Below are 13,760 nucleotides of genomic sequence, written 5' to 3' on the forward strand. Positions count from 1 at the left end.
GTCTCAGTATTGACACGATTAAGTTGTTAGATATGTCTGATACTGAGGAAATTAATGCCATAGATGGCCTTAGGGAAGGTGAGGGTGAGCAAGTGGACAAGGATCAAACTTGTAATGAAGAAGTTAGTGTCAGGTAGCGAGTGCCGACCGACTAAGGAAGAGAATATCAAGTCAGTGTAACCAAAGGAAGAGCAGAGTCCTGTAAGCATAAATGGAGCAGTGTTACCAGCAAAATTAAGAAAGGACTAAAAATTGTAATTAGCCCCTTTGAATTACAGCCCATGTCAAGTGAAGTAATAGAGGCATTTCATCAGTATTACGTGGAATACACAACACTGGTGGAACTAGAGCCAGAAAAGTCAGAGGAGCTAAATGAAGAGCTGGAACACAACCAATGAGTTCACAATGAAATATCAGAAAGTATAGAATGTAAAAGAAAAGAGTTAAAGAATGACAAAGGATCAATTTGTTCTAGCAAACGGTCTAGACATTCTAGAGTCTCATCTACTTCATCACGTTCATCAGCACAAAGAAAGCAAGAAGCAGCAGCAAAGGTAGCCAGACTTAGAAAGGAAATGCAATATCGTGATAGTTTAGCAGAGACAGAAGTTAGGTTAGCTAGAGACCAGGCAATATTTGCAAAGAAAAAGAAAGAGAGAGATTTAGCAGTCGCTAGTGCAGAACTTAATGCTCTTAGCTTAGTTGAAGAAGAAGTAAAAATGCTTCCAGGTAATGATGAAAGTGTAGAGAAGCAAAGTTATCTTCAACAATACATAGAGTCACAAAATGAAGTGAAAGCACAAGCAATTGCAAATCAACAAAGTGACTGCCATGCCTCACAAATATGTTACATTCCATGACCCACAGGAACCTTCTTCTTCCAGTAGAGATAATGAATTGATGACAAATGAAGTAGATGGACAAATATTTAGTGAACCTCAAGCAATAAATCTCAACCCTACAGCTCAAAGTCTTGTACCAAGCTCTCGTAGACACAATCATAATGTCAACATGCCTAATAATGTGAGACAGAATCATCAATCGTTTTCCCATCCTGGGGGAACCTTTGCAATCAACATACCTGATCCCAAGTGGAGCCTCCCTCCAATAGAACCTAACACTTTTGATGGAGAACCCATGGAATTTCCAAGTTGGTTGAAAAACTTTGAAACTTATGTAGAGTCTAAAACTTCTATTGGTAGAGAGAGACTTGCCTACTTAGACAGGTATACAACTGGTGAGGCAGAGGATGCCATTAAAATGTTAATGCACTTTAACTCTGATGCTGACTATGTGCAAGCAAAGAAAATTCTTAGGGATAGATTTAGAAACAAAAGCATCATAGCTGATGCTTACACAAAAAAGTTAATGAATTGGCTACCAATCTCTCTGCATAATGGTCCAGCATTAACAGCATTCTCAGATTTTTTGAAGTGCTGTTTAGCTGCAATGAAACACACTTCTCATTTGTCATTTCTGAATGACCCGAGAGAGCAGAGAAAGGTGCTAGCAAAACTCCCTGAACATATTGTTCATGACTGGAGAAAGGAAGTAATGATATATCTTGATACTAACAGTAATAACAACACTCCTAGTGGCGATGAAGAGCACCACCCACCCTTTGAAATGTTATGTGAATTTGTCCAGAAAGAAGCAAAAGGAGCAAGCAATCCCTTTGTTTCCTGGAATTCAGTAAGTAGGGAAGTAAATGACTGGATCAAGACTCACACAAAGGCAACCAATTGTAAACCAAGGAAATCAAACATCATGACAAAGAATAGAGGGAGTAGAACTTTCATGGCTAAAGCAATTGAGGAAAAACCAATGTGGTCATTCCAAAGTAAAGTAAATGTACAAGACAACAAACAGTATCCCAAGGACCTGGAAAGGAAAGGGCAATTCTGTCACTACTGTACAAAGGATCATGATTTAGATGATTGCAAGGAATTTGCTAAACTTGATGGTAATATTAGGGACAAATTTGCTGAAGAAAAATGGTTATGTACAGGGTGTCTAAAAATGGGTCACAAAGGAAAGGATTGTAGAAGAAGGAAAGTTTGTAAAGTATGTCAGAGATACCATCCCACAGCTCTTCACAATGATGATATGACAAGAACTGAGAGCCAAAAGGTGCCAGCACAAGCAACTCAGCCTAAAGCGGATAAACCCACAGTAGTAGCAAATAAGGTCAAAGTGACAGAATCAGTGACACATGACATGCACACCATGATAGTTCTTGTATGGTTGCATCATGTTAGTAATGAAAAGAATAAAGTTTTAGTGTATGCCCTGCTGGATGAGCAGTCTGATGCTTCTTCATTCATCAAGGAAAGCACTCTGAATAAATTGGGAGTTAGCAGACCATCAGTGTCACTTAATATCCACACAATTAGTGGAAAACAAATCACTGATTCTATCAAAATTCATGGACTTAAAGTAAGAGGTTATAATGAAGAAGTGGAAATATCAATCCCTTCAGCATATTCAACAGAAAACATTTCAGATGGATGGAGTCAGATACCAAGGACCGAGACTGCTTGTAACTGGCCCCACTTAAAGGCAGTCTCTGACAAACTAATGAAATATGACCCAAATGTTGACATAGGACTCCTCATTGGTCGTGATTGTGCAGAAGCCATTATGGCGGAAGAGCAAATAGCAGGTGATAGCAAGAAGCATCCCTATGCTTGTAGGACAGAGCTAGGTTGGGGGATCATTGGTAGAATCTCACCCCATTCAAGTCCATTGGAGGATACAGTGGTAGTCTACAGAACAGTGACACAAGAAGTAGAAATCAATGAAGAAAAGAGGGTTAATTTCTTAGTGGTTCCTACTAAAACCAAAGAGATGATTAATCCTTCTCAAGTGAGAGATATGTTTGAACTTGACTTCAGTGATAGAAAGTCAGCTGAGACTCCATTATCATATGAAGATAAAAGGTTTATGAGTAAGATGAAAGAAGGAGTACATCAGCTGAAGGATGGCCATTATGAGTTGCCCCTTCCTCTTAAAGATGATAACGTCAAGCTTCCAAACAACAAACTATTAGCAGAGCAGAGACTCAAGAAGTTAAGAGCTAAACTTGAGAAGGATAATCAACACAAAGGTGATTACAAAGTGTTCATGGATGATATGATTACAAAGGGTTATGCAGAGGTTGTACCAACAAAGGATTTAGTTAGGAATGATGGTAAGGTCTGGTACATTCCACATCATGGAGTCTATCATCCAAGAAAGCCAAAGAAGTTGAGAGTTGTCTTTGACTGTAGTGCAAACTACAGGAACCAGTCATTAAACAGTCACCTGTTACAAGGCCCAGACCTTACCAACAAACTTATTGGAGTGTTGTATAGGTTTAAGCAAGAAAGGATTGCACTTGTATGTGATATAGAAGCAATGTACCATCAAGTGAAGGTCAACCCAGAACACAGAGACATGTTAAGATTCCTTTGGTGGGAAAATGGTGACCTTAATAATGAGATAGCTGAATACAGGATGACAGCTCACCTGTTTGGAGCTACATCATCTCCAAGTGTAGTCAACTTTGCACTTAAGAAAGCTGCAGATGACTACGGGTGTGGATCTGATGCAGCCAAGTTTGTAAGAAACAACTTTTATGTTGATGATGGTTTGAAGTCAGTAGCTACAATGGATGAAGCTATCACTCTTATTCAGCAGAGCAAAGAATTATGTTACAAGGGAGGTTTTAACCTTCATAAGTTCTTGTCAAACAACAAAGATGTATTAGCTGCAATTTCTCCTCATCAGAGAGCAGATGAAATTAAAAGTTTGGACTTTAGTAAGATGAAGACACACTGCCTATAGAAAGAACTTTGGGAGTTGAGTGGTGCATAGAATCTGACACATTTCAATTTAGAATAAAGCTGAAAGACAAGCCACTCACCAGGAGAGGCATTCTGTCAACAGTGAGCTCTATATATGATCCATTAGGTCTAGTGTCACCTCTCATACTGACTGGAAAGCAAATTTTACAAGAATTATGTAAGAATTCAGTTGAATGGGATGATGAGGTGCCAGATTATGTCAAACCTAAATGGATAAAATGGAAGGATGAGCTGCACAAACTAGATCAGTTAAAGGTACCTAGATGCTACAAACTTGATGACTTTGGGGAAGTAGAAAAGATTGAACTCCATCACTTTTCAGATGCCTGTCAAGAGGGATATGGCCAGTGCTCATATATCAGATTAATTAGCAAGACTGGCCAAATTCATTGTGCATTAGTGATGGCAAAGTCACGTGTCACACCTCTAAAAACCAGGACAATTCCCAGACTAGAACTAGCAGCAGCAGTGGTGTCAGTTAGAATCCATAAACTCTTGAAGGGAGAACTTGAGTATAATAATGTGGAAGAAGTATTTTGGACAGACAGCAAAGTAGTCCTTGGTTACATTGCAAATGAAGCAAAGAGATTCCATGTATATGTTGCAAATAGAGTAGAAACAATTAGAGATCACACTTCACCAGATCAATGGAAATTTGTAGAGACACAGTATAACCCAGCAGATCATGCATCTAGAGGCATGACAGCAGATGAATTGTGTAATAGCAAGATCTGGTGGAACGGCCCAGAATTCCTTTGGCAACATAGCAAAATGGATAGCCATTCCCAGTACAAAGTCATAAATGAGAATGATCCTGAAGTGAAGAAAGTTGTATGCCATGCTGTAAGTACACAACAGCCCACAGATATACTAGAAAGACTTGAGTATTTTTCTGATTGGTTTAAAGCAAAGAGGGCAGTTTGCCTCAAGCTTCTGGACAGTTTCAGAGGAAAAGGTGATGGCACTACTAAAGTAAAGGGAAACACATATAAGCCAGTAAATGTAGCACAAGTGTCAGAAGCTGAAAATGTAATTATAAAACAACTGCAAGCAAAGGCATTCCAAAAGGAGATAAATGTACTGAAATCATCTGCTAACCATAATTCTTTAATTAAAGGAGACAATGGCAAGGAAACAAAAGTGATAGACAAGACCAGTTCCCTCTATAAGTTAGATCCCTTCATTGACAAAAATGGTATCATGAGAGTAGGAGGAAGATTGAGGCTTTCTAATCTGACAGATGAATCCAAACATCCAGTCATCCTCCCCAAAACATCTCACATAACCCAGCTGATAATATGCCACCATCACAAAAGGACAAATCATCAAGGCAGGGGCATAACTTTAAATGAAATCAGGTCATGTGGATACTGGATAGTAGGAGGATCATCCCTAGTATCAAGGCACATTTCAAAGTGCATTATCTGTCGTAAAGTTAGAGGTACAATACAGGGACAGAAGATGGCAGACCTGCCTATTGACAGACTAGAACCATCACCTCCTTTTACATACTCAGCAGTAGATTTCTTTGGCCCTTTCTATGTCAAAGAGGGGCGTAAAGAGCTTAAAAGATATGGAGTGCTCTTTACTTGCATGGCATGTAGAGCTGTGCACATAGAGACAGCCAACACCATGGATACAAGTTCCTTCCTAAGTGCATACCGTGGCTTTGTAGGACGAAGAGGGCCTGTAAGACAGTTGAGATGTGACCAAGGAACTAACTTTGTAGGAGCCAAATCAGAGTATGAGAAATGCTTGAAAGAATTAAATAACAATAAAGTCAGACAAGAACTCATGAAAGATCAGTGTGACTGGATTGTTTTTAACATGAATGTACCCAATTCCAGTCACATGGGAGGTGTTTGGGAGAGGCAGATACGCACAGTGAGAAATGTACTCTCTGTGTTACTTGATCAGCATGGTACCCAGTTAGATGACCAAGATCTGAGAATCTTCTTAGTTGAAGTGGAAAATATAGTTAATGGTCGTCCCCTAACTGTGGACCATCTTAACTCCCCAGAAAGTCCTACACCGTTGACACCCAGTAATTTGTTAACTATGAAAACAAAGGTAGTACTGCCTCCTCCAAGCATTTTCATTAAGAAGGACCTGTACTGCATAAAGAGATGGCGCAGAGCACAATACCTGGCCAACCAGTTCTGGTCCAGGCGGAAAAAAGAGTATGTGCAATTCCTACAACTTAGAAATAAGTGGACAACACCAAAGAGGAATCTCAGTGTAAATGACATAGTTATCATCAAAGATCAGAATGTAGCAAGGAACCATTGGAAACTGAGAAGAGTAACAGAAGTATCTCCTGATCATGATGGCCTAGTAAGAAAGGTTAAGGTCCTGGTTTCAGACTGTAATCTCGACAACCAGGGAAGATGCACAAAGGCAAACAGGACCATCATAGAGAGACCAATACATGGTCTAGTATTGCTGTTAGAAGGTAATGCATAATAATAGACTGGAACATCCCCGCCAAGGAGCCAGTGTAACAAAACATATTATGTGCTAATCCTAGTTTTAAGGTACATACTAATGTTAATTTAAGGTAAATTGTTACACAATTTAGGGGAGCCATGTTACTGTATGTAAAGCGTATGTACCTCACGTCATTATTCCTCAGCATTTTTAAGTGAAATGTTCAATAGTTTTCTATTTGCATGAAAACGTGTAATATGTGTAAGTATCAGTACTCAATGCTATATTAAGCACCGAAGCCGATGCTCACTTGTTGGTAGGATGGGGTTAACCCGCTGGTCACCTGCGGGCATAACTCACGACCAAGTCGCACTCAGACAAAGATGGGCAGGATGGTGACTGAGGTAAATACTTTAATTTTGTAGTAAAAACTGATTGTCATAGTGCGAAGTTAATCGCATGTATTGTTAATGAATATTATAATATGTTGAAAGTGTTTAATATCAGTGCATAATGTTATTTTGTAAAAAATTGAGACGGAAAACTTGTTCGCAGTTCTTATGGTCATGCCTACCTCATCAATAAACGTGTCAGGGAGAACTGCCTTTCCTCGACCCTACGATGATGAGTGTGATCAGTAAAACAGATCACCTGAGAGCCAATTGATGCCCAGCCAGTGCGGCTACAACAGGGGTTTGTTGTTCCATTTTATTGCACCATCCGCAGTCAAGGAGGTATGGGTGCAGATAGCATGTAACGGCTTGGTGTTTGGCTGCTTTGGAGTTGAGTTGACTCGGGAGCAGTTGGTGCAGTTTTGGTGGTCAGGAATGGCCACGTTGGTTAGATGTACATTTGAACATTTGAACATTTATTAATAACTTACAGTTACAATTGGAAGGTATATACATATATACATAGTGAGGATTAATGTGACTGTAGTTAGCCTTTTTAAAGCAAAGCTGCATTAGTCAGGTTAGCAGGCCTGATGACCTCTTATCTGGGGTCTCTTTCCATCGTGTTATGGCCAGCGTTGTTTCTCCAAGTGTGGGGATGATTTGTGATGTTGCCAGCCCGATTCCTCCTTCCTTTGGGACTAGTAATGATGATATAATTGAAGCAAACGTTATGGGAGGCAGCGCTGAGTGAGGCTGGCTGTGGTGATTTGTTGATAGCCACTCAGAAGGCAGCCTCAGTGTTGCTGTGGTTGCAGGTGGCCAAGCTGTTATTCACCATCAGATGCTGGGCCCAAGAAGAGTAGTGTGTGATGTAAGATGCTGTCCTCAAAGCGACAAGGTATCAGGAATAACGAGAGGTGATTGCACATGGGAACAGTTGCTGGGACCAGTGGGGCTGGCCCAGAGGCACGTTGGCTAGGCTCATGTTGGAGCCAAGATTTGCTGTTTTGTGATGGCCATGTGTATTTGTTTGGCTCCGTGTGAGGGGATGTGCGTGTTGCATCCTGGAAAGGAACAACCATCACCTCGTTGTGGCACTACCTGTGCCATCAAGTGGTCAGTGGGAGGAATGACATGTGATAGTATTGATGTACCTGACAGTGAGGAGCAAGCTTTGTTGTTTCACACCCAAGAAGTAGAATTATGTTTTGTTAAGAACGGCCAGATAGCACCTCTTATTCATTATTTGAGCGGGTGAGCTGGAGGAAAGTTGTGGGAAGTGAAGGTTTGGAGGTGGGATTAATGTGTTCTTCAGAGAGGAGTCTTGAGGGGGCCAGCGAGTTAAACTTAATTGGTGGCCCAGAGGAGACATTTGTCCAGGCAGGAAGAGGATTGTCTGGTGGTGCTGTGATGATGCACCAGGAGGCTACGGTCCCTGGTGGGTCCATTGAGTGTTGCAAAAATGTAGGGATATCGCTGCTTAGCAACTCTGTACAGTGTGGAGGAGAAGGTACAGAAGGAGTAGACTCTGTAGTAGAGAGAGGAAGAGAGGTGAGAGTAGGTGTAAAGGATGGAGGAGTAATGATGGCAGAGAAAAGAGGAGACGACAGAGATGGAGAAGTGACCAGAGTCACAGGAGTTGGGGCAGCTATGGCTGCTGGAAGAGAGATCTAAATATGATACCCTACAGGAGAAAGCTTGCACACCAGGAGATCACAGGTCTGGCAGAGAACCAGACAGGTCTCAGAGGAGTAGGGAGTAGGAGAAACAGAAAGAAGCAGCAATTTGAATGAAAAGGGCCAAGTTGGAGCCTTGTTGTTTTGTGTCGTTTTTATGATTGTTCGTATTAATGTTTTTGTAGCCTCACTATTGCAATTTGTGCATGCATCTGTTTTGATCTGAAGTAAATTACCGCAATTAGTCATGTGTTGAATTTGAATTTGCTGTCTCCTGAAATTTTCATGAGCTTTGTATATTTTTTGAAAACTTTTGTTTATGGGAGAGTTTGTTATGTGGGGTGTAAATACTGAAGAGGAGAAAGTTGGAAGGAGACAAAGGGGTTGGGGAGAGAGAGAGAGAGAGAGAGAGAGAGAGAGAGAGAGAGAGAGAGAGAGAGAGAGAGAGAGAGAGAGAGAGAGAGAGAAGGATCCATGCATTGTTCAAAACCAGTGGGATAGGATACCAATTTATTTTTATTTCCCACCCTTCCCATTTGAGCACCATGTTGACAGTGCTATAATTTGAAAGAATATAAAGTACAGAGCAACATAATACAGTTAGATTTTCACTAGCCCCTTTGAGGAGGTGAAGCAAGGAAGATAGATTATTGAGATGACTTTGTAACCTGCAGGTCGCAATGAGTCTACAGCAGGTACTTGTGTGTGTGTGTGTGTGTGTGTTACCACCCCAAGCCCTCCCCTGTACCCCTCTTCTTCTTTGTCACGTGACTTCCCTCCCACACTCTCTGAGAAGCATGCAGTTGGAGTAGCGTTCCTTAGTTGTCTGGTTGCTGGGAGGTAAGAACATGCAAGTGGAGGCAAGGAAAGGCTTGGAGACTTTGTGTAGTTTACATTTGAAGGGTGATTAGATTCATTTTATATTATTTGTCTAGTATAGCAGTAAGTCCCTGCTGATGTTAGGTGAGAGATAAGTGTCTTTCATAGCCTGCCTGTGATTGTAATGTCTCATAAGTAATGAGATACCTGCAGACGGCTCCTTGACAATACAATTGGCATGTTGGTGAGCAGTCAGTGAACCGTTCCCATTCTGTTTGTAGGGAGCTTGTTTGTGTATTCGTTGTTTTGTCACATGCTACTGTGTTCCTGTGCTATTGTCAAGTGGCTGGACACAGAGGATTACATACAAACTGCCATGCAGTGAAGTTTACTCTTTCCTCAGCCCCTGCCATTGTGTGGGTGGTAGAGGCCTGTCTTCCAGGAAGCTGTAAACAATATTGATCTGCAGAGGGATATAATACTTGGCTGGGAGGTGGGCGGTCTGTAATCGAGGGTGGTTTGTCCAACAAGACCAATTAAGTATGTTTCCATTGTTGTAACTATTCCCTCCTAGAACGTGGCTGGCGATTTGGTAGAAGTAATATTTCCTTGCCTGTAGGTGGATGAAAGAGGCTGGCGACCTTAGTTGTGTAATTCACCACAGGAGGCCAGAAGGACCATATGGAGGTGAATTAAGTTCCGCATTATACTGCACAGGAAGTGGCAGTATAAGTAGGATGACCCAAGTAGTGGAGGCCAAGAAGGAGAGCAGAACTTGGTGTTATAATCATTTGTTTAAAGGGTGTAAGAGAACAGAAGGACTTTGTAACCCATATTAGGCCCTGCACCAAGTCACGTAGGTGGTGACCTGGGGGAAGCTAGCCCAGTTTGAGGCAGCTGGAAGAGGGGGACGAATCTGTGGTCATAGGAATATATATATATATATATATATATATATATATATATATATATATATATATATATATATATATATATATATATATATAGGGCCCGAGCAAGGAGAGGTGAGGGCTGGTACAAAACTCTATTGCGATGATATACAGAGATATGGCAGGACGTCTCTCCACTGCCCCAAGCAAGACTGACTCATCATCAACAACAAATGAGTTGCCACTCACTCCCACACTCCTCCCACCTAATTATGCAAGACTCGCTGTAGGCTGTGTAATGTAAGAAAATGAACTAAAGATATCAAACAAAATGGGAACAATACATCTTGTAGTCCTTCAGTGCTGCACACTACTATGTGGTGACACTCAGCGTGGTGCTTACTGGTTGCTGTTATCTAACACAATCTGATAGGTGATGTGTTACTGTACGTAAAGCGTATGTACCTCATGTCATTATTCCTTGGTAATCATAGTGAAATGTTCAATAGTTTTCTGTTTGCATGAAGACGTGTAATATGTGTAAGTATCAGTATTCAGTGCTATATTAAGTACTAAAGCCGATGCTCACTTGTTAGTAGAATGTGGTTAACCCACTTGTCACCTGCGGGCGTCACTCACGGCCAAGTTGCGCTCAAAGATGGGCAGGACGATGACCGAGGTAAATACTTTAATTTTGTAGTAAAAACTGATTGTCATAGTGCCAAGTTGATTGCATGTATTGTTAATGAATATTGTAATATGTTCAAAGTGTTTAATATCAGTATATAGTGTTATTTTGTAAGAAATTAAGACCGAGAATTTGTTCACAATTCTTTCGGTCATGCCTACCTCATCAGTAAGTGTCAAGAGAGAGAACTGCCTTTCCTTGACCCTATGATGATGAGTGTGATCAGTAAAACAGATCACCTGAGAGCTAGTGAAGACCTGCCGGTGCAGCTACTTGATGGGATGCCTGCCTGAGCCACCGGGACTTCATAGAGGTGGGTGGAATGTTTTCTAGTGGCATGTTTGCCCTGTCATGATGATGCTGGGCGTGAGGCTCTCATGTGAGTGGGTGAAGGTGGCGCCAGTTTCTGATGGTTGTGCTTCCACTGCCATCTAGCTGCACCAAGTACTGCTTGGGTGCTATCATCTCCAAGACAGTGCTTGTGCACTCCCAACACCTGCTACCTGAATTATGGATGTAGGTTAGTCAGCCAGGCATGAGGAGCTCAAGGTTGCGGGGTGCAATGTCCCCAGAGTGGACCACGATTCATGTGTTCATGTTCCTGCAACAGCCACCCCCATCGCTCACTTACTTCATAGAGCATTGAGTCCACAGGCACGATGTCCCACAGCTGACATCTGGTAAGCAGCTGAGCTGGTGAGGCCTCTGAGCCCTGTCAGGGAGTGTTGAGGTACTGCATTAGGGTGTGTGGTGGCACTGGTGTCCAGGGACCCATTCCCAGTGGTGTTACCGCATAGCAACATTGGATGGCCACTTCAGCACTGCTGTTGAACTGTTGGAAATGTCCCAGCAAGACCCTCAGTCATATGCACCAATTATCAAACCTCCTAGATTCTTGATTGTTAGGTTCGTTCCTCTATTACACAACAACTGCTCTGGGATGCCAACATGTCTGAACCACCAGCAGAACACTCTGATGAGGTGCACCTGGTGGTGTCTCCCAGTAGGTGTTCCACCTTGAGCCATGCCATGAGCCTGTTGGCAAGGGCAATATAGGTGTGGGATGGGATGGTACTTATCCCAACCCAAGAGTTGGATGGCAAAAGTAATGATCTTTCTGCAAAAAGCAAAACTTGTCAAGCTGTAGGGTAATGCCGTTCTCCATGCACTTCTGGAGACAATCGTATCTGTGCCAGACGGCATCGGCTACACTGCTGTCATGGAGAAGTCTGTTATCCACACACTTGATCCTCCTGGGTATGCTTACAATGATACTGAATCGTTTTGTGAAAGTATTCTGTGATAAGCAGTGGCCCATGGGGGTGCAGAAGGTGATAAATGATGTGAACTTGTGGCTTTCTTCATCAAGAAGGATTTTATGGTAGCCCGAGTATGCATCTGCTACGGTCTTGAATACCTACGAGTATTTGGGCACCCTAGTGAAGAGATTAAATGGTGGCCTGGTGTGATGTGTCAGTCTCAATTGTGTGGCGAGGGTATATAGTCCTTCTTGGGTGCCATGACTATTTTGGAGCACCGCTCAGTTGGCTCACCTGCAGGCACCACCTTGATGATTCCTTTCTCTATGTCTCTACATCATCTTCCAGCTGCCAGCATACATCATCGAAGTGGAGTGGCATTGTGGCTGCGGCGTGGACTACATGGGGATGGGCACTGGGCCGTAGGTGGATGTGGTGAAGTGGACTACTCATTTCTGGTAGTGGTGAGGGGCCCACGACAAACACGGTGCACTTGAAGTGCTCCGAAAACTACCACTAAGGGCAGTCAATGTTCACCTCTACGAGGTCACAGGGTGGTGACTCTGGGCAAGGTGAGGCCTGGGGAATATCTGAGGGTTCCATATTACACGCATTGTAGCTTGGGAAAGAGAGCAGAACTAAGTAGAGAGCTTTGCATGTTTTGAGTGGTAGATAGAGCCCCTTCTTCACACCCTCGACTGGAGATGGGCCTTATGGACACCTGGCAAGTTATGGCTTCTAGGATGAGCATGCTGCCCCTGGCAACGTGGTTGACTGTCTTGGATGTGTCTTGGAGCTGACATTGAGATATGCCAAGATTGTCTAGCAGTGGGCAGCCTGCCACAGACACCTGCACCCCACTGTCTGCCATTGCTATACCAGAACACTTGGCACATGGGCGGGAGCGTGTTATCACCACAGGTAGCGATGCCACCACCTCCAGTGCGACATTCATTGCACTAGAGTTGGGGGTGAGTCCCGAGTGGTGGGCTGGGGATAGGTCAACCCTGTGGGGTGATGAACTGGCACATATGCCAAAAGTGCCCCTTGTTGCTGCAGCATTGGCGTGTTGCTGTGGCCACTTTGGACTGGCCCCCTTCTAGTCGCCCAGAATCTCAGCATACCCAGCACTAGTTGTGTTCCTGTCACATCCTCGCTTGGCAGGCTTGTCCTTGGTCACCTGACCTATGTGTTGGACCCACCACCACCACCTTGGTAGTGGGTGGTGGGGAGAGCATTGGCAGCATTTCACCAATTGCCAAACCAGCCACACAGCCTGGGAGCCCATGTGCTGCCCTCTCTGATGCCTCAACAACCTTGCACACCCAAACCACTTCACTGAACGACTCAAGGCATGGGATGCAATGCAGTACCTCTGCCTTCATACTGTGGTTGTGCAGCCCAATCACCACTTTCTTACTGAGCATGTATTCTTGTGTGAGAGTGAAGAATTCTGTCCACGGTCCAATGATGCTGTGTGGCCTCACCACTACTCTTATCACAATACTGAAGGCGGCCATGATTGAGAGCTGCCTGAATTCATGCTTGCCTAGGCGTGTCAATGTGCTGCTGTACTGCTGTACCTCTGTACTGCAGAGAAGGCTCACTTAGGAGGCAGCCACAGGTGGCGCCAGGATTGAAAAAAAAACTTTTCTTTTTAACCTAACCCACTATTATTTTGATTTGTTTTATTGGGTTTTATGGTTTTACTTATTTTTTGTTTATTCTCATATTTATAAGTGAATCAACTTAAATAAGCAA

This window comes from Scylla paramamosain, chromosome 9 (genome assembly GCF_035594125.1).
Source record: "Scylla paramamosain isolate STU-SP2022 chromosome 9, ASM3559412v1, whole genome shotgun sequence".
NCBI classification, from domain to species: domain Eukaryota; kingdom Metazoa; phylum Arthropoda; class Malacostraca; order Decapoda; family Portunidae; genus Scylla; species Scylla paramamosain.